Raw genomic sequence first — 26,873 nt, forward strand, 5'->3', positions numbered from 1 at the left:
ACAGTAGGTACAAGAGCCAGCTAACAGGGACAAGCACGGGACTGTGCACGGAAATCACTGAGCAGAGACACACTGGGGCAGTAGGTACACGAGCCAGCTAACAGGGACAAGCAGGGGAATGTGCACAGAAATCAGTGAGCAGAGACACACTGGGGCAGTAGGTACAAGAGCCAGCTAACAGGGACAAGCAGGGGAATGTGCACGGAAATTAGTGAGCAGAGACACACTGGGGCAGTAGGTACACGAGCCAGCTAACAGGGACAAGCAGGGGAATGTGCACGGAAATCACTGAGCAGCGACACACTGGGGCAGTAGGTACACGAGCCAGCTAACAGGGACAAGCAGGGGAATGTGCACGGAAATCACTGAGCAGAGACACACTGGGGCAGTAGGTACAAGAGCCAGCTAACAGGGACAAGCACGGGACTGTGCACGGAAATCACTGAGCAGAGACACACTGGGGCAGTAGGTACACGAGCCAGCTAACAGGGACAAGCAGGGGAATGTGCACGGAAATCAGTGCGCAGAGACACACTGGGGCAGTAGGTACAAGAGCCAGCTAACAGGGACAAGCAGGGGAATGTGCACGGAAATCAGTTAGTAGAGACACACTGGGGCAGTAGGTACACGAGCCAGCTAACAGGGACAAGCAGGGGAATGTGCACGGAAGTCACTGAGCAGAGACACACTGGGGCAGTAGGTACACGAGCCAGCTAACAGGGAGAAGCATGGGAATGTGCACGGAAATCACTGAGCAGAGACACACTGGGACAGTAGGTACAAGAGCCAGCTAACAGGGACAAGCAGGGGAATGTGCACGGAAATCACTGAGCAGAGACACACTGGGGCAGTAGGTACAAGAGCCAGCTAACAGGGACAAGCAGGGGAATGTGCACGGAAATCACTTAGCAGAGACACACTGGGGCAGTAGGTACACGAGCCAGCTAACAGGGACAAGCAGGGGAATGTGCACGGAAATCACTGAGCAGAGACACACTGGGGCAGTAGGTACACGAGCCAGCTAACAGGGACAAGCAGGGGAATGTGCACGGAAATCACTGAGCAGAGACACACTGGGGCAGTAGGTACAAGAGCTAGCTAACAGGGACAAGCAGGGGAATGTGCACGGAAATCAGTGAGCAGAGACACACTGGGGCAGTAGGTACACGAGCCAGCTAACATGGACAAGCAGGGGAATGTGCACGGAAGTCACTGAGCAGAGACACACTGGGGCGGTAGGTACACGAGCCAGCTAACAGGGAGAAGCATGGGAATGTGCACGGAAATCACTGAGCAGAGACACACTGGGACAGTAGGTACAAGAGCCAGCTAACAGGGACAAGCAGGGGAATGTGCACGGAAATCAGTGAGCAGAGACACACTGGGGCAGTAGGTACACGAGCCAGCTAACAGGGACAAGCAGGGGAATGTGCACGGAAATCACTGAGCAGAGACACACTGGGGCAGTAGGTACACGAGCCAGCTAACAGGGCCAAGCAGGGGAATGTGCACAGAAATCACTGAGCAGAGACACACTGGGGCAGTAGGTACACGAGCCAGCTAACAGGGACAAGCAGGGGAATGTGCACAGAAATCACTGAGCAGAGACACACTGGGGCAGTAGGTACACGAGCCAGCTAACAGGGACAAGCAGGGGAATGTGCACGGAAATCACTGAGCAGAGACACACTGGGGCAGTAGGTACAAGAGCCAGCTAACAGGGACAAGCATGGGACTGTGCACGGAAATCACTGAGCAGAGACACACTGGGGCAGTAGGTACACGAGCCAGCTAACAGGGACAAGCAGGGGAATGTGCACGGAAATCAGTGAGCAGAGACACACTGGGGCAGTAGGTGCAAGAGCCAGCTAACAGGGACAAGCAAGGGAATGTGCACGGAAATCAGTGAGCAGAGACACACTGGGACAGTAGGTGCAAGAGCCAGCTAACAGGGACAAGCAGGGGAATGTGCATGGAAATTACTGAGCAGAGACACACTGGGGCAGTAGGTACACGAGCCAGCTAACAGGGACAAGCAGGGGAATGTGCACGGAAATCAGTGAGCAGAGACACACTGGGGCAGTAGGTACAAGAGCAAGCTAACAGGGACAAGCAGGGGAATGTGCACGGAAATCAGTGAGCAGAGACACACTGGGGCAGTAGGTACAAGAGCCAGCTAACAGGGACAAGCAGGGGAATGTGCACGGAAATAAGTGAGCAGAGACACACTGGGGCAGTAGGTACAAGAGCCAGCTAACAGGGACAAGCAGGGGAATGTGCACGGAAATCACTGAGCAGAGACACACTGGGACAGTAGGTACAAGAGCCAGCTAACAGGGACAAGCAGGGGAATGTGCACGGAAATCACTGAGCAGAGACACACTGGGGCAGTAGGTACACGAGCCAGCTAACAGGGACAAGCAGGGGAATGTGCACGGAAATCACTGAGCAGAGACACACTGGGGCAGTAGGTACACGAGCCAGCTAACAGGGACAAGCAGGGGAATGTGCACGGAAATCAGTGAGCAGAGACACACTGGGGCAGTAGGTACACGAGCCAGCTAACAGGGACAAGCAGGGGAATGTGCACGGAAATCACTGAGCAGAGACACACTGCGGCAGTAGGTACACGAGCCAGCTAACAGGGACAAGCAGGGGAATGTGCACGGAAATCCCTGGGCAGAGACACACTGGAGCAGTAGGTACACGAGCCAGCTAACAGGGACAAGCAGGGGAATGTGCACGGAAATCACTGAGCAGAGACACACTGGGGCAGTAGGTACAAGAGCCAGCTAACAGGGACAAGCAGGGGAATGTGCACGGAAATCAGTGAGCATAGACACACTGGGGCAGTAGCTACACGAGCCAGCTAACAGGGACAAGCAGGGGAATGTGCACGGAAATCAGTGAGCAGAGACACACTGGGGCAGTAGGTGCAAGAGCCAGCTAACAGGGACAAGCAGGGGAATGTGCACGGAAATCACTGAGCAGAGACACACTGGGGCAGTAGGTACACAAGCCAGCTAACAGGGACAAGCAGGGGAATGTACACAGAAATCACTGGGCAGAGACACACTGGGGCAGTAGGTACACGAACCAGCTAACAGGGACAAGCAGGGGAATGTGCACGGAAATCAGTGAGCAGTGACACACTGGGGCAGTAGGTGCAAGAGCCAGCTAACAGGGACAAGCAGGGGAATGTGCACGGAAATCAGTGAGCAGAGACACACTGGGGCAGTAGGTGCAAGAGCCAGCTAACAGGGACAAGCAGGGGAATGTGCACGGAAATCACTGAGCAGAGACACACTGGGGCAGTAGGTACACGAGCCAGCTAACAGGGACAAGCAGGGGAATGTGCACGGAAATCACTGAGCAGAGACACACTGGGGCAGTAGGTACACGAGCCAGCTAACAGGGACAAGCAGGGGAATGTGCACGGAAATCACTGAGCAGAGACACACTGCGGCAGTAGGTACAAGAGCCAGCTAACAGGGACAAGCAGGGGAATGTGCACCGAAATCACTGAGCAGAGACACACTGGGGCAGTAGGTACAAGAGCCAGCTTACAGGGACAAGCAGGGGAATGTGCACGGAAATCACTGGTCAGAGACACACTGGGGCAGTAGGTACAAGAGCCAGCTAACAGGGACAAGCAGGGGAATGTGCACGGAAATCACTGAGCAGAGACACACTGCGGCAGTAGGTACAAGAGCCAGCTAACAGGGACAAGCAGGGGAATGTGCACCGAAATCACTGAGCAGAGACACACTGGGGCAGTAGGTGCAAGAGCCAGCTAACAGGGACAAGCAAGGGAATGTGCACGGAAATCAGTGAGCAGAGACACACTGGGACAGTAGGTGCAAGAGCCAGCTAACAGGGACAAGCAGGGGAATGTGCATGGAAATTACTGAGCAGAGACACACTGGGGCAGTAGGTACACGAGCCAGCTAACAGGGACAAGCAGGGGAATGTGCACGGAAATCAGTGAGCAGAGACACACTGGGGCAGTAGGTACAAGAGCCAGCTAACAGGGACAAGCAGGGGAATGTGCACGGAAATCAGTGAGCAGAGACACACTGGGGCAGTAGGTACAAGAGCCAGCTAACAGGGACAAGCAGGGGAATGTGCACGGAAATAAGTGAGCAGAGACACACTGGGGCAGTAGGTACAAGAGCCAGCTAACAGGGAGAAGGAGGGGAATGTGCACGGAAATCACTGAGCAGAGACACACTGGGACAGTAGGTACAAGAGCCAGCTAACAGGGACAAGCAGGGGAATGTGCACGGAAATCACTGAGCAGAGACACACTGGGGCAGTAGGTACACGAGCCAGCTAACAGGGACAAGCAGGGGAATGTGCACGGAAATCACTGAGCAGAGACACACTGGGGCAGTAGGTACATGAGCCAGCTAACAGGGACAAGCAGGGGAATGTGCACGGAAATCACTGAGCAGAGACACACTGGGGCAGTAGGTACACGAGCCAGCTAACGGGGACAAGCAGGGGAATGTGCAAGGAAATCACTGAGCAGAGACACACTGGGGCAGTAGGTACAAGAGCCAGCTAACAGGGACAAGCAGGGGAATGTGCACGGAAATCAGTGAGCAGAGACACACTGGGGCAGTAGGTACACAAGCCAGCTAACAGGGACAAGCAGGGGAATGTGCACGGAAATCACTGAGCAGAGACACACTGGGGCAGTAGGTACAAGAGCCAGCTAACAGGGACAAGCAGGGGAATGTGCACCGAAATCACTGAGCAGAGACACACTGGGGCAGTAGGTGCAAGAGCCAGCTAACAGGGACAAGCAAGGGAATGTGCACGGAAATCAGTGAGCAGAGACACACTGGGACAGTAGGTGCAAGAGCCAGCTAACAGGGACAAGCAGGGGAATGTGCATGGAAATTACTGAGCAGAGACACACTGGGGCAGTAGGTACACGAGCCAGCTAACAGGGACAAGCAGGGGAATGTGCACGGAAATCAGTGAGCAGAGACACACTGGGGCAGTAGGTACAAGAGCCAGCTAACAGGGACAAGCAGGGGAATGTGCACGGAAATCAGTGAGCAGAGACACACTGGGGCAGTAGGTACAAGAGCCAGCTAACAGGGACAAGCAGGGGAATGTGCACGGAAATAAGTGAGCAGAGACACACTGGGGCAGTAGGTACAAGAGCCAGCTAACAGGGAGAAGCAGGGGAATGTGCACGGAAATCACTGAGCAGAGACACACTGGGACAGTAGGTACAAGAGCCAGCTAACAGGGACAAGCAGGGGAATGTGCACGGAAATCACTGAGCAGAGACACACTGGGGCAGTAGGTACACGAGCCAGCTAACAGGGACAAGCAGGGGAATGTGCACGGAAATCACTGAGCAGAGACACACTGGGGCAGTAGGTACATGAGCCAGCTAACAGGGACAAGCAGGGGAATGTGCACGGAAATCACTGAGCAGAGACACACTGGGGCAGTAGGTACACGAGCCAGCTAACGGGGACAAGCAGGGGAATGTGCAAGGAAATCACTGAGCAGAGACACACTGGGGCAGTAGGTACAAGAGCCAGCTAACAGGGACAAGCAGGGGAATGTGCACGGAAATCAGTGAGCAGAGACACACTGGGGCAGTAGGTACACAAGCCAGCTAACAGGGACAAGCAGGGGAATGTGCACGGAAATCACTGAGCAGAGACACACTGGGGCAGTAGGTACACGAGCCAGCTAACAGGGACAAGCAGGGGAATGTGCACGGAAATCACTGAGCAGAGACACACTGGGGCAGTAGGTACACGAGCCAGCTAACAGGGACAAGCAGGGGAATGTGCACGGAAATCACTGAGCAGAGACACACTGCGGCAGTAGGTACACAAGCCAGCTAACAGGGACAAGCAGGGGAATGTGCACGGAAATCACTGAGCAGAGACACACTGCGGCAGTAGGTACACGAGCCAGCTAACAGGGACAAGCAGGGGAATGTGCACGGAAATCCCTGGGCAGAGACACACTGGAGCAGTAGGTACACGAGCCAGCTAACAGGGACAAGCAGGGGAATGTGCACGGAAATCACTGAGCAGAGACACACTGGGGCAGTAGGTACAAGAGCCAGCTAACAGGGACAAGCAGGGGAATGTGCACGGAAATCAGTGAGCATAGACACACTGGGGCAGTAGCTACACGAGCCAGCTAACAGGGACAAGCAGGGGAATGTGCACGGAAATCAGTGAGCAGAGACACACTGGGGCAGTAGGTGCAAGAGCCAGCTAACAGGGACAAGCAGGGGAATGTGCACGGAAATCACTGAGCAGAGACACACTGGGGCAGTAGGTACACAAGCCAGCTAACAGGGACAAGCAGGGGAATGTACACAGAAATCACTGGGCAGAGACACACTGGGGCAGTAGGTACACGAACCAGCTAACAGGGACAAGCAGGGGAATGTGCACGGAAATCAGTGAGCAGTGACACACTGGGGCAGTAGGTGCAAGAGCCAGCTAACAGGGACAAGCAGGGGAATGTGCACGGAAATCAGTGAGCAGAGACACACTGGGGCAGTAGGTGCAAGAGCCAGCTAACAGGGACAAGCAGGGGAATGTGCACGGAAATCACTGAGCAGAGACACACTGGGGCAGTAGGTACACGAGCCAGCTAACAGGGACAAGCAGGGGAATGTGCACGGAAATCACTGAGCAGAGACACACTGGGGCAGTAGGTACACGAGCCAGCTAACAGGGACAAGCAGGGGAATGTGCACGGAAATCACTGAGCAGAGACACACTGCGGCAGTAGGTACAAGAGCCAGCTAACAGGGACAAGCAGGGGAATGTGCACCGAAATCACTGAGCAGAGACACACTGGGGCAGTAGGTACAAGAGCCAGCTTACAGGGACAAGCAGGGGAATGTGCACGGAAATCACTGGTCAGAGACACACTGGGGCAGTAGGTACAAGAGCCAGCTAACAGGGACAAGCAGGGGAATGTGCACGGAAATCACTGAGCAGAGACACAATGCGGCAGTAGGTACAAGAGCCAGCTAACAGGGACAAGCAGGGGAATGTGCACCGAAATCACTGAGCAGAGACACACTGGGGCAGTAGGTGCAAGAGCCAGCTAACAGGGACAAGCAAGGGAATGTGCACGGAAATCAGTGAGCAGAGACACACTGGGACAGTAGGTGCAAGAGCCAGCTAACAGGGACAAGCAGGGGAATGTGCATGGAAATTACTGAGCAGAGACACACTGGGGCAGTAGGTACACGAGCCAGCTAACAGGGACAAGCAGGGGAATGTGCACGGAAATCAGTGAGCAGAGACACACTGGGGCAGTAGGTACAAGAGCCAGCTAACAGGGACAAGCAGGGGAATGTGCACGGAAATCAGTGAGCAGAGACACACTGGGGCAGTAGGTACAAGAGCCAGCTAACAGGGACAAGCAGGGGAATGTGCACGGAAATAAGTGAGCAGAGACACACTGGGGCAGTAGGTACAAGAGCCAGCTAACAGGGAGAAGCAGGGGAATGTGCACGGAAATCACTGAGCAGAGACACACTGGGACAGTAGGTACAAGAGCCAGCTAACAGGGACAAGCAGGGGAATGTGCACGGAAATCACTGAGCAGAGACACACTGGGGCAGTAGGTACACGAGCCAGCTAACAGGGACAAGCAGGGGAATGTGCACGGAAATCACTGAGCAGAGACACACTGGGGCAGTAGGTACATGAGCCAGCTAACAGGGACAAGCAGGGGAATGTGCACGGAAATCACTGAGCAGAGACACACTGGGGCAGTAGGTACACGAGCCAGCTAACGGGGACAAGCAGGGGAATGTGCAAGGAAATCACTGAGCAGAGACACACTGGGGCAGTAGGTACAAGAGCCAGCTAACAGGGACAAGCAGGGGAATGTGCACGGAAATCAGTGAGCAGAGACACACTGGGGCAGTAGGTACACAAGCCAGCTAACAGGGACAAGCAGGGGAATGTGCACGGAAATCACTGAGCAGAGACACACTGGGGCAGTAGGTACACGAGCCAGCTAACAGGGACAAGCAGGGGAATGTGCACGGAAATCACTGAGCAGAGACACACTGGGGCAGTAGGTACACGAGCCAGCTAACAGGGACAAGCAGGGGAATGTGCACGGAAATCACTGAGCAGAGACACACTGCAGCAGTAGGTACACAAGCCAGCTAACAGGGACAAGCAGGGGAATGTGCACGGAAATCCCTGGGCAGAGACACACTGGAGCAGTAGGTACACGAGCCAGCTAACAGGGACAAGCAGGGGAATGTGCACGGAAATCACTGAGCAGAGACACACTGGGGCAGTAGGTACAAGAGCCAGCTAACAGGGACAAGCAGGGGAATGTGCACGGAAATCAGTGAGCATAGACACACTGGGGCAGTAGCTACACGAGCCAGCTAACAGGGACAAGCAGGGGAATGTGCACGGAAATCAGTGAGCAGAGACACACTGGGGCAGTAGGTGCAAGAGCCAGCTAACAGGGACAAGCAGGGGAATGTGCACGGAAATCACTGAGCAGAGACACACTGGGGCAGTAGGTACACAAGCCAGCTAACAGGGACAAGCAGGGGAATGTACACGGAAATCACTGGGCAGAGACACACTGGGGCAGTAGGTACACGAACCAGCTAACAGGGACAAGCAGGGGAATGTGCACGGAAATCAGTGAGCAGAGACACACTGGGGCAGTAGGTGCAAGAGCCAGCTAACAGGGACAAGCAGGGGAATGTGCACGGAAATCAGTGAGCAGAGACACACTGGGGCAGTAGGTACAAGAGCCAGCTAACAGGGACAAGCAGGGGAATGTGCACGGAAATCAGTGAGCAGAGACACACTGGGGCAGTAGGTACAAGAGCCAGCTAACAGGGACAAGCAAGGGAATGTGCACGGAAATCAGTGAGCAGAGACACACTGGGACAGTAGGTGCAAGAGCCAGCTAACAGGGACAAGCAGGGGAATGTGCACGGAAATCACTGAGCAGAGACACACTTGGGCAGTAGGTACACAAGCCAGCTAACAGGGACAAGCAGGGGAATGTGCACGGAAATCACTGAGCAGAGACACACTGCGGCAGTAGGTACAAGAGCCAGCTAACAGGGACAAGCAGGGGAATGTGCACCGAAATCATTGAGCAGAGACACACTGGGGCAGTAGGTACAAGAGCCAGCTAACAGGGACAAACAGGGGAATGTGCACAGAAATCAGTGAGCAGAGACACACTGGGGCAGTAGGTACATGAGCCAGCTAACAGAGACAAGCAGGGGAATGTGCACGGAAATCAGTGAGCAGAGACACACTGGGGCAGTAGGTACACGAGCCAGCTAACAGGGACAAGCAGGGAAATGTGCACGGAAATCACTGAGCAGAGACACACTGGGGCAGTAGGTGCAAGAGCCAGCTAACAGGGACAAGCAGGGGAATGTGCACGGAAATCCCTGGGCAGAGACACACTGGAGCAGTAGGTACACGAGCCAGCTAACAGGGACAAGCAGGGGAATGTGCACGGAAATCAGTGAGCAGAGACACACTGGGGCAGTAGGTACAAGAGCCAGCTAACAGGGACAAGCAGGGGAATGTGCACGGAAATCAGTGAGCAGAGACACACTGGGGCAGTAGGTACACGAGCCAGCTAACAGGGACAAGCAGGGGAATGTGCACGGAAATCACTGAGCAGAGACACACTGCGGCAGTAGGTACACGAGCCAGCTAACAGGGACAAGCAGGGGAATGTGCACGGAAATCCCTGGGCAGAGACACACTGGAGCAGTAGGTACACGAGCCAGCTAACAGGGACAAGCAGGGGAATGTGCACGGAAATCACTGAGCAGAGACACACTGGGGCAGTAGGTACAAGAGCCAGCTAACAGGGACAAGCAGGGGAATGTGCACGGAAATCAGTGAGCATAGACACACTGGGGCAGTAGCTACACGAGCCAGCTAACAGGGACAAGCAGGGGAATGTGCACGGAAATCAGTGAGCAGAGACACACTGGGGCAGTAGGTGCAAGAGCCAGCTAACAGGGACAAGCAGGGGAATGTGCACGGAAATCACTGAGCAGAGACACACTGGGGCAGTAGGTACACAAGCCAGCTAACAGGGACAAGCAGGGGAATGTACACAGAAATCACTGGGCAGAGACACACTGGGGCAGTAGGTACACGAACCAGCTAACAGGGACAAGCAGGGGAATGTGCACGGAAATCAGTGAGCAGTGACACACTGGGGCAGTAGGTGCAAGAGCCAGCTAACAGGGACAAGCAGGGGAATGTGCACGGAAATCAGTGAGCAGAGACACACTGGGGCAGTAGGTGCAAGAGCCAGCTAACAGGGACAAGCAGGGGAATGTGCACGGAAATCACTGAGCAGAGACACACTGGGGCAGTAGGTACACGAGCCAGCTAACAGGGACAAGCAGGGGAATGTGCACGGAAATCACTGAGCAGAGACACACTGGGGCAGTAGGTACACGAGCCAGCTAACAGGGACAAGCAGGGGAATGTGCACGGAAATCACTGAGCAGAGACACACTGCGGCAGTAGGTACAAGAGCCAGCTAACAGGGACAAGCAGGGGAATGTGCACCGAAATCACTGAGCAGAGACACACTGGGGCAGTAGGTACAAGAGCCAGCTTACAGGGACAAGCAGGGGAATGTGCACGGAAATCACTGGTCAGAGACACACTGGGGCAGTAGGTACAAGAGCCAGCTAACAGGGACAAGCAGGGGAATGTGCACGGAAATCACTGAGCAGAGACACACTGCGGCAGTAGGTACAAGAGCCAGCTAACAGGGACAAGCAGGGGAATGTGCACCGAAATCACTGAGCAGAGACACACTGGGGCAGTAGGTGCAAGAGCCAGCTAACAGGGACAAGCAAGGGAATGTGCACGGAAATCAGTGAGCAGAGACACACTGGGACAGTAGGTGCAAGAGCCAGCTAACAGGGACAAGCAGGGGAATGTGCATGGAAATTACTGAGCAGAGACACACTGGGGCAGTAGGTACACGAGCCAGCTAACAGGGACAAGCAGGGGAATGTGCACGGAAATCAGTGAGCAGAGACACACTGGGGCAGTAGGTACAAGAGCCAGCTAACAGGGACAAGCAGGGGAATGTGCACGGAAATCAGTGAGCAGAGACACACTGGGGCAGTAGGTACAAGAGCCAGCTAACAGGGACAAGCAGGGGAATGTGCACGGAAATAAGTGAGCAGAGACACACTGGGGCAGTAGGTACAAGAGCCAGCTAACAGGGAGAAGCAGGGGAATGTGCACGGAAATCACTGAGCAGAGACACACTGGGACAGTAGGTACAAGAGCCAGCTAACAGGGACAAGCAGGGGAATGTGCACGGAAATCACTGAGCAGAGACACACTGGGGCAGTAGGTACACGAGCCAGCTAACAGGGACAAGCAGGGGAATGTGCACGGAAATCACTGAGCAGAGACACACTGGGGCAGTAGGTACATGAGCCAGCTAACAGGGACAAGCAGGGGAATGTGCACGGAAATCACTGAGCAGAGACACACTGGGGCAGTAGGTACACGAGCCAGCTAACGGGGACAAGCAGGGGAATGTGCAAGGAAATCACTGAGCAGAGACACACTGGGGCAGTAGGTACAAGAGCCAGCTAACAGAGACAAGCAGGGGAATGTGCACGGAAATCAGTGAGCAGAGACACACTGGGGCAGTAGGTACACAAGCCAGCTAACAGGGACAAGCAGGGGAATGTGCACGGAAATCACTGAGCAGAGACACACTGGGGCAGTAGGTACACGAGCCAGCTAACAGGGACAAGCAGGGGAATGTGCACGGAAATCACTGAGCAGAGACACACTGGGGCAGTAGGTACACGAGCCAGCTAACAGGGACAAGCAGGGGAATGTGCACGGAAATCACTGAGCAGAGACACACTGCGGCAGTAGGTACACAAGCCAGCTAACAGGGACAAGCAGGGGAATGTGCACGGAAATCCCTGGGCAGAGACACACTGGAGCAGTAGGTACACGAGCCAGCTAACAGGGACAAGCAGGGGAATGTGCACGGAAATCACTGAGCAGAGACACACTGGGGCAGTAGGTACAAGAGCCAGCTAACAGGGACAAGCAGGGGAATGTGCACGGAAATCAGTGAGCATAGACACACTGGGGCAGTAGCTACACGAGCCAGCTAACAGGGACAAGCAGGGGAATGTGCACGGAAATCAGTGAGCAGAGACACACTGGGGCAGTAGGTGCAAGAGCCAGCTAACAGGGACAAGCAGGGGAATGTGCACGGAAATCACTGAGCAGAGACACACTGGGGCAGTAGGTACACAAGCCAGCTAACAGGGACAAGCAGGGGAATGTACACGGAAATCACTGGGCAGAGACACACTGGGGCAGTAGGTACACGAACCAGCTAACAGGGACAAGCAGGGGAATGTGCACGGAAATCAGTGAGCAGAGACACACTGGGGCAGTAGGTGCAAGAGCCAGCTAACAGGGACAAGCAGGGGAATGTGCACGGAAATCAGTGAGCAGAGACACACTGGGGCAGTAGGTACAAGAGCCAGCTAACAGGGACAAGCAGGGGAATGTGCACGGAAATCAGTGAGCAGAGACACACTGGGGCAGTAGGTACAAGAGCCAGCTAACAGGGACAAGCAAGGGAATGTGCACGGAAATCAGTGAGCAGAGACACACTGGGACAGTAGGTGCAAGAGCCAGCTAACAGGGACAAGCAGGGGAATGTGCACGGAAATCACTGAGCAGAGACACACTGGGGCAGTAGGTACACAAGCCAGCTAACAGGGACAAGCAGGGGAATGTGCACGGAAATCACTGAGCAGAGACACACTGCGGCAGTAGGTACAAGAGCCAGCTAACAGGGACAAGCAGGGGAATGTGCACCGAAATCATTGAGCAGAGACACACTGGGGCAGTAGGTACAAGAGCCAGCTAACAGGGACAAACAGGGGAATGTGCACAGAAATCAGTGAGCAGAGACACACTGGGGCAGTAGGTACATGAGCCAGCTAACAGAGACAAGCAGGGGAATGTGCACGGAAATCAGTGAGCAGAGACACACTGGGGCAGTAGGTACACGAGCCAGCTAACAGGGACAAGCAGGGAAATGTGCACGGAAATCACTGAGCAGAGACACACTGGGGCAGTAGGTGCAAGAGCCAGCTAACAGGGACAAGCAGGGGAATGTGCACGGAAATCCCTGGGCAGAGACACACTGGAGCAGTAGGTACACGAGCCAGCTAACAGGGACAAGCAGGGGAATGTGCACGGAAATCAGTGAGCAGAGACACACTGGGGCAGTAGGTACAAGAGCCAGCTAACAGGGACAAGCAGGGGAATGTGCACGGAAATCAGTGAGCATAGACACACTGGGGCAGTAGCTACACGAGCCAGCTAACAGGGACAAGCAGGGGAATGTGCACGGAAATCACTGAGCAGAGACACACTGCGGCAGTAGGTACAAGAGCCAGCTAACAGGGACAAGCAGGGGAATGTGCACCGAAATCACTGAGCAGAGACACACTGGGGCAGTAGGTACAAGAGCCAGCTAACAGGGACAAGCAGGGGAATGTGCACAGAAATCAGTGAGCAGAGACACACTGGGGCAGTAGGTACATGAGCCAGCTAACAGGGACAAGCAGGGGAATGTGCACGGAAATCACTGAGCAGAGACACACTGCGGCAGTAGGTACACGAGCCAGCTAACAGGGACAAGCAGGGGAATGTGCACAGAAATTCCTGGGCAGAGACACACTGGAGCAGTAGGTACACGAGCCAGCTAACAGGGAGAAGCAGGGGAATGTGCACGGAAATCACTGAGCAGAGACACACTGGGGCAGTAGGTACAAGAGCCAGCTAACAGGGACAAGCAGGGGAATGTGCACGGAAATCAGTGAGCACAGACACACTGGGGCAGTAGCTACACGAGCCAGCTAACAGGGACAAGCAGGGGAATGTGCACGGAAATCAGTGAGCAGAGACACACTAGGGCAGTAGGTGCAAGAGCCAGCTAACAGGGACAAGCAGGGGAACGTGCACGGAAATCACTGAGCAGAGACACACTGGGGCAGTAGGTACACAAGCCAGCTAACAGGGACAAGCAGGGGAATGTACACGGAAATCACTGGGCAGAGACACACTGGGGCAGTAGGTACATGAACCAGCTAACAGGGACAAGCAGGGGAATGTGCACGGAAATCAGTGAGCAGAGACACACTGGGGCAGTAGGTACAAGAGCAAGCTAACAGGGACAAGCAGGGGAATGTGCACGGAAATCAGTGAGCAGAGACACACTGGGGCAGTAGGTACAAGAGCCAGCTAACAGGGACAAGCAGGGGAATGTGCACGGAAATCAGTGAGCAGAGACACACTGGGGCAGTAGGTACAAGAGCCAGCTAACAGGGACAAGCAAGGGAATGTGCACGGAAATCAGTGAGCAGAGACACACTGGGACAGTAGGTGCAAGAGCCAGCTAACAGGGACAAGCAGGGGAATGTGCACGGAAATCACTGAGCAGAGACACACTGGGGCAGTAGGTACACGAGCCAGCTAACAGGGACAAGCAGGGGAATGTGCACGGAAATCACTGAGCAGAGACACACTGGGGCAGTAGGTACACGAGCCAGTTAACAGGGACAAGCAGGGGAATGTGCACGGAAATCACTGAGCAGAGACACACTGCGGCAGTAGGTACAAGAGCCAGCTAACAGGGACAAGCAGGGGAATGTGCACCGAAATCACTGAGCAGAGACACACTGGGGCAGTAGGTACAAGAGCCAGCTAACAGGGACAAGCAGGGGAATGTGCACAGAAATCAGTGAGCAGAGACACACTGGGGCAGTAGGTACATGAGCCAGCTAACAGAGACAAGCAGGGGAATGTGCACGGAAATCAGTGAGCAGAGACACACTGGGGCAGTAGGTACACGAGCCAGCTAACAGGGACAAGCAGGGGAATGTGCACGGAAATCACTGAGCAGAGACACACTGGGGCAGTAGGTGCAAGAGCCAGCTAACAGGGACAAGCAGGGGAATGTGCACGGAAATCCCTGGGCAGAGACACACTGGAGCAGTAGGTACACGAGCCAGCTAACAGGGACAAGCAGGGGAATGTGCACGGAAATCACTGAGCAGAGACACACTGGGGCAGTAGGTACAAGAGCCAGCTAACAGGGACAAGCAGGGGAATGTGCACGGAAATTAGTGAGCAGAGACACACTGGGACAGTAGGTGCAAGAGCCAGCTAACAGGGACAAGCAGGGGAATGTGCACGGAAATCAGTGAGCAGAGACACTCTGGGGCAGTAGGTACAAGAACCAGCTAACAGGGACAAGCAGGGGAATGTGCACAGAAATCAGTGAGCATAGACACACTGGGGCAGTAGCTACACGAGCCAGCTAACAGGGACAAGCAGGGGAATGTGCACGGAAATCAGTGAGCAGAGACACACTGGGGCAGTAGGTACAAGAGCCAGCTAACAGGGACAAGCAGGGGAATGTGCACGGAAATCAGTGAGCAGAGACACACTTGGGCAGTAGGTACAAGAGCCAGCTAACAGGGACAAGCAGGGGAACGTGCACGGAAATCACTGAGCAGAGACACACTGGGGCAGTAGGTGCAAGAGCCAGCTAACAGGGACAAGCAGGGGAATGTGCACGGAAATCACTGAGCAGAGACACACTGGGGCAGTAGGTACACAAGCCAGCTAACAGGGACAAGCAGGAGAATGTGCACGGAAATCACTGGGCAGAGACACACTGGGGCAGTAGGTACACGAACCAGCTAACAGGGACAAGCAGGTGAATGTGCACGGAAATCAGTGAGCAGAGACACACTGGGGCAGTAGGTACAAGAGCCAGCTAACAGGGACAAGCAGGGGAATGTGCACAGAAATCAGTGAGCAGAGACACACTGGGGCAGTAGGTACAAGAGCCAGCTAACAGGGACAAGCAGGGGAATGTGCATGGAAATCAGTGAGCAGAGACACACTGGGGCAGTAGGTACAAGAGCCAGCTAACAGGGACAAGCAGGGGAATGTGCACGGAAATCAGTGAGCAGAGACACACTGGGGCAGTAGGTACAAGAGCCAGCTAACAGGGACACGCAGGGGAATGTGCACGGAAATCACTGAGCAGAGACACACTGGGACAGTAGGTACAAGAGCCAGCTAACAGGGACAAGCAGGGGAATGTGCACGGAAATCAGTGAGCAGAGACACACTGGGGCAGTAGGTACACGAGCCAGCTAACAGGGACAAGCAGGGGAATGTGCACGGAAATCACTGAGCAGAGACACACTGGGGCAGTAGGTACACGAGCCAGCTAACAGGGACAAGCAGGGGAATGTGCACGGAAATCACTGAGCAGAGACACACTGGGGCAGTAGGTACACGAGCCAGCTAACAGGGACAAGCAGGGGAATGTGCACGGAAATCACTGAGCAGAGACACACTGGGATAGTAGGTACAAGAGCCAGCTAACAGGGACAAGCAGGGGAATGTGCACGGAAATCACTGAGCAGAGACACACTGGGGCAGTAGGTACACGAGCCAGCTAACAGGGACAAGCAGGGGAATGTGCACGGAAATCAGTGAGCAGAGACACACTGGGGCAGTAGGTACAAGAACCAGCTAACAGGGACAAGCAGGGGAATGTGCACGGAAATCAGTGAGCATAGACACACTGGGGCAGTAGGTACATGAGCCAGCTAACAGGGACAAGCAAGGGAATGTGCACGGAAATCACTGAGCAGAGACACACTGGGGCAGTAGGTACAAGAGCCAGCTAACAGGGACAAGCAGGGGAATGTGCACGGAAATCAGTGAGCAGAGACACACTGGGGCAGTAGGTACAAGAGCCAGCTAACAGGGACAAGCAGGGGAACGTGCACGGAAATCACTGAGCAGAGACACACTGGGGTAGTAGGTACACGAGCCAGCTAACAGGGACAAGCAGGGGAATGTGCACAGAAGTCACTGAGCAGAGACACGCTGGGGCAGTAGGTACACGAGCAAGCTAACAGGGACAAGCAGGGGAATGTGCACAGAAATCAGTGAGCAGAGACACACTGGGGCAGTAGGTACACAAGCCAGCTAACTGGGACAAGCAGGGGAATGTACACAGAAATCACTGGGCAGAGACACACTGGGGCAGTAGGTACACGAACCAGCTAACAGGGACAAGCAGGGGAATGTGCACGGAAATCAGTGAGCAGAGACACACTGGGGCAGGAGGTTTAAGAGCCAGCTAACAGGGACAAGCAGGGGAATGTGCACGGAAATCAGTGAGCAGAGACACACTGGGGCAGTAGGTACACGAGCCAGCTAACAGGGACAAGAAGGGAATGAGCACGGAAATCAGTGAGCAGAGACACGCTGGGGCAGTAGGTACACGAGCCAGCTAACAGGGACAGGCAGAGGAATGTGCACGGAAATCAGTGAGCAGAGACACGCTGGGACAGTAGGTACAAGAGCCATCTAACAGGGACCAGCAGGGAATGAGCACGGAAATCAGTGAGCAGAGACACGCTGGGGCAGTAGGTACACGAGCCAGCTAACAGGGACAAGCAGGGGAATGTGCACGGAAATCACTGAGCAGAGACACACTGGGGCAGTAGGTACAAGAGCCAGCTAACAGAGACAAGCAGGGGAATGTGCACGGAAATCAGTGAGCAGAGACACGCTGGGGCAGTAGGTACACGAGCCAGCTAACAGGGACAAGCAGGGGAATGTGCACGGAAATCAGTGAGCAGAGACACACTGGGGCAGTAGGTACACGAGCCAGCTAACAGGGACAAGCAGGGGAATGTGCACGGAAATCCCTGGGCAGAGACAAACTGGAGCAGTAGGTACACGAGCAAGCTAACAGGGACAAGCAGGGGAATGTGCACGGAAATCACTGAGCAGAGACACACTGGGGCAGTAGCTACAAGAGCCAGCTAACAGGGACAAGCAGGGGAATGTGCACGGAAATCCCTGGGCAGAGACACACTGGAGCAGTAGGTACAAGAGCCAGCTAACGGGGACAAGCAGGGGAATGTGCACGGAAATCACTGAGCAGAGACACACTGGGGCAGTAGGTACAAGAGCCAGCTAACAGGGACAAGCAGGGGAATGTGCACGGAAATTAGTGAGCAGAGACACACTGGGACAGTAGGTGCAAGAGCCAGCTAACAGGGACAAGCAGGGGAATGTGCACGGAAATCAGTGAGCAGAGACACACTGGGGCAGTTGGTACAAGAGCCAGCTAACAGGGACAAGCAGGGGAATGTGCACGGAAATCAGTGAGCAGAGACACACTGGGGCAGTAGGTACAAGAGCCAGCTAACAGGGACAAGCAGGGGAATGTGCACGGAAATCCCTGGGCAGAGACACACTGGAGCAGTAGGTACAAGAGCCAGCTAACGGGGACAAGCAGGGGAATGTGCACGGAAATCACTGAGCAGAGACACACTGGGGCAGTAGGTACAAGAGCCAGCTAACAGGGACAAGCAGGGGAATCTGCACGGAAATCAGTGAGCAGAGACACACTGGGGCAGTAGGTACACAAGCCAGCTAACAGGGACAAGCAGGGGAATGTGCACGGAAGTCACTGAGCAGAGATACACTGGGGCAGTAGGTACATGAGCCAGCTAACGGGGACAAGCAGGGGAATGTGCACGGAAATCACTGAGCAGAGACACACTGGGGCAGTAGGTACAAGAGCCAGCTAACAGGGACAAGCAGGGGAATGTGCACGGAAATCACTGAGCAGAGACACACTGGGGCAGTAGGTACACGAGCCAGCTAACGGGGACAAGCAGGGGAATGTGCACGGAAATCACTGAGCAGAGACACACTGGGGCAGTAGGTACACGTGCCAGCTAACAGGGACAAGCAGGGGAATGTGCACGGAAATCACTGAGCAGAGACACACTGGGGCAGTAGGTAGACGAGCCAGCTAACAGGGACAAGCAGGGGAATGTGCACGGAAATCACTGAGCAGAGACACACTGGGACAGTAGGTACAAGAGCCAGCTAACAGGGACAAGCAGGGGAATGTGCACGGAAATCACTGAGCAGAGACACACTGGGGCAGTAGGTACACGAGCCAGCTAACAGGGACAAGCAGGGGAATGTGCACGGAAATCAGTGAGCAGAGACACACGGGGGCAGTAGGTACAAGAACCAGCTAACAGGGACACGCAGGGGAATGTGCACGGAAATCACTGAGCAGAGACACACTGGGACAGTAGGTACAAGAGCCAGCTAACAGGGACAAGCAGGGGAATGTGCACGGAAATCACTGAGCAGAGACACACTGGGGTAGTAGGTACACGAGCCAGCTAACAGGGACAAGCAGGGGAATGTGCACAGAAGTCACTGAGCAGAGACACGCTGGGGCAGTAGGTACACGAGCAAGCTAACAGGGACAAGCAGGGGAATGTGCACAGAAATCAGTGAGCAGAGACACACTGGGGCAGTAGGTACACAAGCCAGCTAACAGGGACAAGCAGGGGAATGTACACGGAAATCACTGGGCAGAGACACACTGGGGCAGTAGGTACACGAACCAGCTAACAGGGACAAGCAGGGGAATGTGCACGGAAATCAGTGAGCAGAGACACACTGGGGCAGGAGGTTTAAGAGCCAGCTAACAGGGACAAGCAGGGGAATGTGCACGGAAATCAGTGAGCAGAGACACACTGGGGCAGTAGGTACACGAGCCAGCTAACAGGGACAAGAAGGGAATGAGCACGGAAATCAGTGAGCAGAGACACGCTGGGGCAGTAGGTACACGAGCCAGCTAACAGGGACAGGCAGAGGAATGTGCACAGAAATCAGTGAGCAGAGACACGCTGGGACAGTAGGTACAAGAGCCAGCTAACAGGGACCAGCAGGGAATGAGCACGGAAATCAGTGAGCAGAGACACGCTGGGGCAGTAGGTACACGAGCCAGCTAACAGGGACAAGCAGGGGAATGTGCACGGAAATCAGTGAGCAGAGACACACTGGGGCAGTAGGTACAAGAGCCAGCTAACAGGGACAAGCAGGGGAATGTGCACGGAAATCAGTGAGCAGAGACACGCTGGGGCAGTAGGTACACGAGCCAGCTAACAGGGACAAGCAGGGGAATGTGCACGGAAATCAGTGAGCAGAGACACACTGGGGCAGTAGGTACACGAGCCAGCTAACAGGGACAAGCAGGGGAATGTGCACGGAAATCCCTGGGCAGAGACACACTGGAGCAGTAGGTACACGAGCCAGCTAACAGGGACAAGCAGGGGAATGTGCACGGAAATCACTGAGCAGAGACACACTGGGGCAGTAGCTACAAGAGCCAGCTAACAGGGACAAGCAGGGGAATGTGCACGGAAATCCCTGGGCAGAGACACACTGGAGCAGTAGGTACAAGAGCCAGCTAACGGGGACAAGCAGGGGAATGTGCACGGAAATCACTGAGCAGAGACACACTGGGGCAGTAGGTACAAGAGCCAGCTAACAGGGACAAGCAGGGGAATGTGCACGGAAATTAGTGAGCAGAGACACACTGGGACAGTAGGTGCAAGAGCCAGCTAACAGGGACAAGCAGGGGAATGTGCACGGAAATCAGTGAGCAGAGACACACTGGGGCAGTTGGTACAAGAGCCAGCTAACAGGGACAAGCAGGGGAATGTGCACGGAAATCAGTGAGCAGAGACACACTGGGGCAGTAGGTACAAGAGCCAGCTAACAGGGACAAGCAGGGGAATGTGCACGGAAATCCCTGGGCAGAGACACACTGGAGCAGTAGGTACAAGAGCCAGCTAACGGGGACAAGCAGGGGAATGTGCACGGAAATCACTGAGCAGAGACACACTGGGGCAGTAGGTACAAGAGCCAGCTAACAGGGACAAGCAGGGGAATCTGCACGGAAATCAGTGAGCAGAGACACACTGGGGCAGTAGGTACACAAGCCAGCTAACAGGGACAAGCAGGGGAATGTGCACGGAAGTCACTGAGCAGAGATACACTGGGGCAGTAGGTACATGAGCCAGCTAACGGGGACAAGCAGGGGAATGTGCACGGAAATCACTGAGCAGAGACACACTGGGGCAGTAGGTACAAGAGCCAGCTAACAGGGACAAGCAGGGGAATGTGCACGGAAATCACTGAGCAGAGACACACTGGGGCAGTAGGTACACGAGCCAGCTAACGGGGACAAGCAGGGGAATGTGCACGGAAATCACTGAGCAGAGACACACTGGGGCAGTAGGTACACGTGCCAGCTAACAGGGACAAGCAGGGGAATGTGCACGGAAATCACTGAGCAGAGACACACTGGGGCAGTAGGTAGACGAGCCAGCTAACAGGGACAAGCAGGGGAATGTGCACGGAAATCACTGAGCAGAGACACACTGGGACAGTAGGTACAAGAGCCAGCTAACAGGGACAAGCAGGGGAATGTGCACGGAAATCACTGAGCAGAGACACACTGGGGCAGTAGGTACACGAGCCAGCTAACAGGGACAAGCAGGGGAATGTGCACGGAAATCAGTGAGCAGAGACACACGGGGGCAGTAGGTACAAGAACCAGCTAACAGGGACAAGCAGGGGAATGTGCACGGAAATCAGTGAGCATAGACACACTGGGGCAGTAGGTACATGAGCCAGCTAACAGGGACAAGCAAGGGAATGTGCACGGAAATCACTGAGCAGAGACACACTGGGGCAGTAGGTACAAGAGCCAGCTAACAGGGACAAGCAGGGGAATGTGCACGGAAATCAGTGAGCAGAGACACACTGGGGCAGTAGGTACAAGAGCCAGCTAACAGGGACAAGCAGGGGAACGTGCACGGAAATCACTGAGCAGAGACACACTGGGGTAGTAGGTACACGAGCCAGCTAACAGGGACAAGCAGGGGAATGTGCACAGAAGTCACTGAGCAGAGACACGCTGGGGCAGTAGGTACACGAGCAAGCTAACAGGGACAAGCAGGGGAATGTGCACAGAAATCAGTGAGCAGAGACACACTGGGGCAGTAGGTACACAAGCCAGCTAACAGGGACAAGCAGGGGAATGTACACGGAAATCACTGGGCAGAGACACACTGGGGCAGTAGGTACACGAACCAGCTAACAGGGACAAGCAGGGGAATGTGCACGGAAATCAGTGAGCAGAGACACACTGGGGCAGGAGGTTTAAGAGCCAGCTAACAGGGACAAGCAGGGGAATGTGCACGGAAATTAGTGAGCAGAGACACACTGGGGCAGTAGGTACACGAGCCAGCTAACAGGGACAAGCAGGGGAATGTGCACAGAAGTCACTGAGCAGAGACACACTGGGGCAGTAGGTACACGAGCCAGCTAACAGGGACAAGAAGGGAATGAGCACGGAAATCAGTGAGCAGAGACACGCTGGGGCAGTAGGTACACGAGCCAGCTAACAGGGACAGGCAGAGGAATGTGCACGGAAATCAGTGAGCAGAGACACGCTGGGACAGTAGGTACAAGAGCCAGCTAACAGGGACCAGCAGGGAATGAGCACGGAAATCAGTGAGCAGAGACACGCTGGGGCAGTAGGTACACGAGCCAGCTAACAGGGACAAGCAGGGGAATGTGCACGGAAATCAGTGAGCAGAGACACACTGGGGCAGTAGGTACAAGAGCCAGCTAACAGGGACAAGCAGGGGAATGTGCACGGAAATCAGTGAGCAGAGACACGCTGGGGCAGTAGGTACACGAGCCAGCTAACAGGGACAAGCAGGGGAATGTGCACGGAAATCAGTGAGCAGAGACACACTGGGGCAGTAGGTACACGAGCCAGCTAACAGGGACAAGCAGGGGAATGTGCACGGAAATCCCTGGGCAGAGACACACTGGAGCAGTAGGTACACGAGCCAGCTAACAGGGACAAGCAGGGGAATGTGCACGGAAATCACTGAGCAGAGACACACTGGGGCAGTAGGTACAAGAGCCAGCTAACAGGGACAAGCAGGGGAATGTGCACGGAAATCCCTGGGCAGAGACACACTGGAGCAGTAGGTACAAGAGCCAGCTAACGGGGACAAGCAGGGGAATGTGCACGGAAATCACTGAGCAGAGACACACTGGGGCAGTAGGTACAAGAGCCAGCTAACAGGGACAAGCAGGGGAATGTGCACAGAAATCAGTGAGCAGAGACACACTGGGACAGTAGGTGCAAGAGCCAGCTAACAGGGACAAGCAGGGGAATGTGCACGGAAATCAGTGAGCAGAGACACACTGGGGCAGTAGGTACAAGAGCCAGCTAACAGGGACAAGCAGGGGAATGTGCACGGAAATCAGTGAGCAGAGACACACTGGGGCAGTAGGTACAAGAGCCAGCTAACAGGGACAAGCAGGGGAATGTGCACGGAAATCACTGAGCAGAGACACACTGGGGCAGTAGGTACAAGAGCCAGCTAACAGGGACAAGCAGGGGAATGTGCACGGAAATCAGTGAGCAGAGACACACTGGGGCAGTAGGTACACGAGCCAGCTAACAGGGACAAGCAGGGGAATGTGCACGGAAATCACTGAGCAGAGACACACTGGGGCAGTAGGTACTCGAGCCAGCTAACGGGGACAAGCAGGGGAATGTGCACGGAAATCACTGAGCAGAGACACACTGGGGCAGTGGGTACAAGAGCCAGCTAACAGGGACAAGCAGGGGAATGTGCACGGAAATCAGTGAGCAGAGACACACTGGGGCAGTAGGTACAAGAGCCAGCTAACAGGGACAAGCAGGGGAATGTGCACGGAAATCAGTGAGCAGAGACACACTGGGGCAGTAGGTACACGAGCCAGCTAACAGGGACAAGCAGGGGAATGTGCACGGAAATCACTGAGCAGAGACACACTGGGGCAGTAGGTACACGAGCCAGCTAACGGGGAGAAGCAGGGGAATGTGCACGGAAATCACTGAGCAGAGACACACTGGGACAGTAGGTACAAGAGCCAGCTAACAGGGACAAGCAGGGGAATGTGCACGGAAATCACTGAGCAGAGACACACTGGGGCAGTAGGTACACGAGCCAGCTAACAGGGACAAGCAGGGGAATGTGCACGGAAATCACTGAGCAGAGACACACTGGGGCAGTAGGTACACGAGCCAGCTAACAGGGACAAGCAGGGGAATGTGCACGGAAATCACTGAGCAGAGACACACTGGGGCAGTAGGTACAAGAGCCAGCTAACAGGGACAAGCAGGGGAATGTGCACAGAAGTCACTGAGCAGAGACAGACTGGGGCAGTAGGTACACGAACCAGCTAACAGGGACAAGCAGGGGAATGTGCACGAAAATCAGTGAGCAGAGACACACTGGGGCAGTAGGTACAAGAGCCAGCTAACAGGGACAAGCAGGGGAATGTGCACGGAAATCAGTGAGCAGAGACACACTGGGGCAGTAGGTACAAGAGCCAGCTAACAGGGACAAGCAGGGGAATGTGCATGGAAATCAGTGAGCAGAGACACACTGGGGCAGTAGGTACAAGAGCCAGCTAACAGGGACAAGCAGGGGAATGTGCACCGAAATCACTGAGCAGAGACACACTGGGGCAGTAGGTACACGAGCCAGCTAACAGGGACAAGCAGGGGAATGTGCACGGAAATCACTGAGCAGAGACACACTGGGGCAGTAGGTACACGAGCCAGCTAACGGGGACAAGCAGGGGAATGTGCACGGAAATCACTGAGCAGAGACACACTGGGGCAGTAGGTACAAGAGCCAGCTAACAGGGACAAGCAGGGGAATGTGCACGGAAATCAGTGAGCAGAGACACACTGGGGCAGTAGGTACACAAGCCAGCTAACAGGGACAAGCAGGGGAATGTGCACGGAAGTCACTGAGCAGAGACACACTGGGGCAGTAGGTACACGAGCCAGCTAACAGGGAGAAGCAGGGGAATGTGCACGGAAATCACTGAGCAGAGACACACTGGGACAGTAGGTACAAGAGCCAGCTAACTGGGACAAGCACGGGACTGTGCACGGAAATCAATGAGCAGAGACACACTGGGGCAGTAGGTACACGAGCCAGCTAACAGGGACAAGCAGGGGAATGTGCACAGAAATCAGTGAGCAGAGACACACTGGGGCAGTAGGTACAAGAGCCAGCTAACAGGGACAAGCAGGGGAATGTGCACGGAAATTAGTGAGCAGAGACACACTGGGGCAGTAGGTACATGAGCCAGCTAACAGGGACAAGAAGGGGAATGTGCACGGAAATCACTGAGCAGCGACACACTGGGGCAGTAGGTACACGAGCCAGCTAACAGGGACAAGCAGGGGAATGTGCACGGAAATCACTGAGCAGAGACACACTGGGGCAGTAGGTACAAGAGCCAGCTAACAGGGACAAGCACGGGACTGTGCACGGAAATCACTGAGCAGAGACACACTGGGGCAGTAGGTACACGAGCCAGCTAACAGGGACAAGCAGGGGAATGTGCACGGAAATCAGTGAGCAGAGACACACTGGGGCAGTAGGTACAAGAGCCAGCTAACAGGGACAAGCAGGGGAATGTGCACGGAAATCAGTGAGTAGAGACACACTGGAGCAGTAGGTACACAAGCCAGCTAACAGGGACAAGCAGGGGAATGTGCACGGAAGTCACTGAGCAGAGACACACTGGGGCAGTAGGTACACGAGCCAGCTAACAGGGAGAAGCATGGGAATGTGCACGGAAATCACTGAGCAGAGACACACTGGGACAGTAGGTACAAGAGCCAGCTAACAGGGACAAGCAGGGGAATGTGCACGGAAATCACTGAGCAGAGACACACTGGGGCAGTAGGTACACGAGCCAGCTAACAAGGACAAGCAGGGAAATGTGCACGGAAATCACTGAGCAGAGACACACTGGGGCAGTAGGTACACGAGCCAGCTAACAGGGACAAGCAGGGGAATGTGCACGGAAATCACTGAGCAGAGACACACTGGGGCAGTAGGTACACGAGCCAGCTAACAGGGACAAGCAGGGGAATGTGCACGGAAATCACTGAGCAGAGACACACTGGGGCAGTAGGTACAAGAGCTAGCTAACAGGGACAAGCAGGGGAATGTGCACGGAAATCAGTGAGCAGAGACACACTGGGGCAGTAGGTACACGAGCCAGCTAACAGGGACAAGAAGAGGAATGTGCACGGAAGTCACTGAGCAGAGACACACTGGGGCAGTAGGTACACGAGCCAGCTAACAGGGAGAAGCATGGGAATGTGCACGGAAATCACTGAGCAGAGACACACTGGGACAGTAGGTACAAGAGCCAGCTAACAGGGACAAGCAGGGGAATGTGCACGGAAATCAGTGAGCAGAGACACACTGGGGCAGTAGGTACACGAGCCAGCTAACAGGGACAAGCAGGGGAATGTGCACGGAAATCACTGAGCAGAGACACACTGGGGCAGTAGGTACACGAGCCAGCTAACAGGGCCAAGCAGGGGAATGTGCACGGAAATCACTGAGCAGAGACACACTGGGGCAGTAGGTACACGAGCCAGCTAACAGGGACAAGCAGGGGAATGTGCACAGAAATCACTGAGCAGAGACACACTGGGGCAGTAGGTACACGAGCCAGCTAACAGGGACAAGCAGGGGAATGTGCACGGAAATCACTGAGCAGAGACACACTGGGGCAGTAGGTACAAGAGCCAGCTAACAGGGACAAGCACGGGACTGTGCACGGAAATCACTGAGCAGAGACACACTGGGGCAGTAGGTACACGAGCCAGCTAACAGGGACAAGCAGGGGAATGTGCACGGAAATCAGTGAGCAGAGACACACTGGGGCAGTAGGTGCAAGAGCCAGCTAACAGGGACAAGCAAGGGAATGTGCACGGAAATCAGTGAGCAGAGACACACTGGGACAGTA

Source organism: Triturus cristatus, unplaced genomic scaffold (genome assembly GCF_964204655.1).
Source record: "Triturus cristatus unplaced genomic scaffold, aTriCri1.1 SCAFFOLD_186, whole genome shotgun sequence".
NCBI classification, from domain to species: Eukaryota; Metazoa; Chordata; class Amphibia; order Caudata; family Salamandridae; genus Triturus; species Triturus cristatus.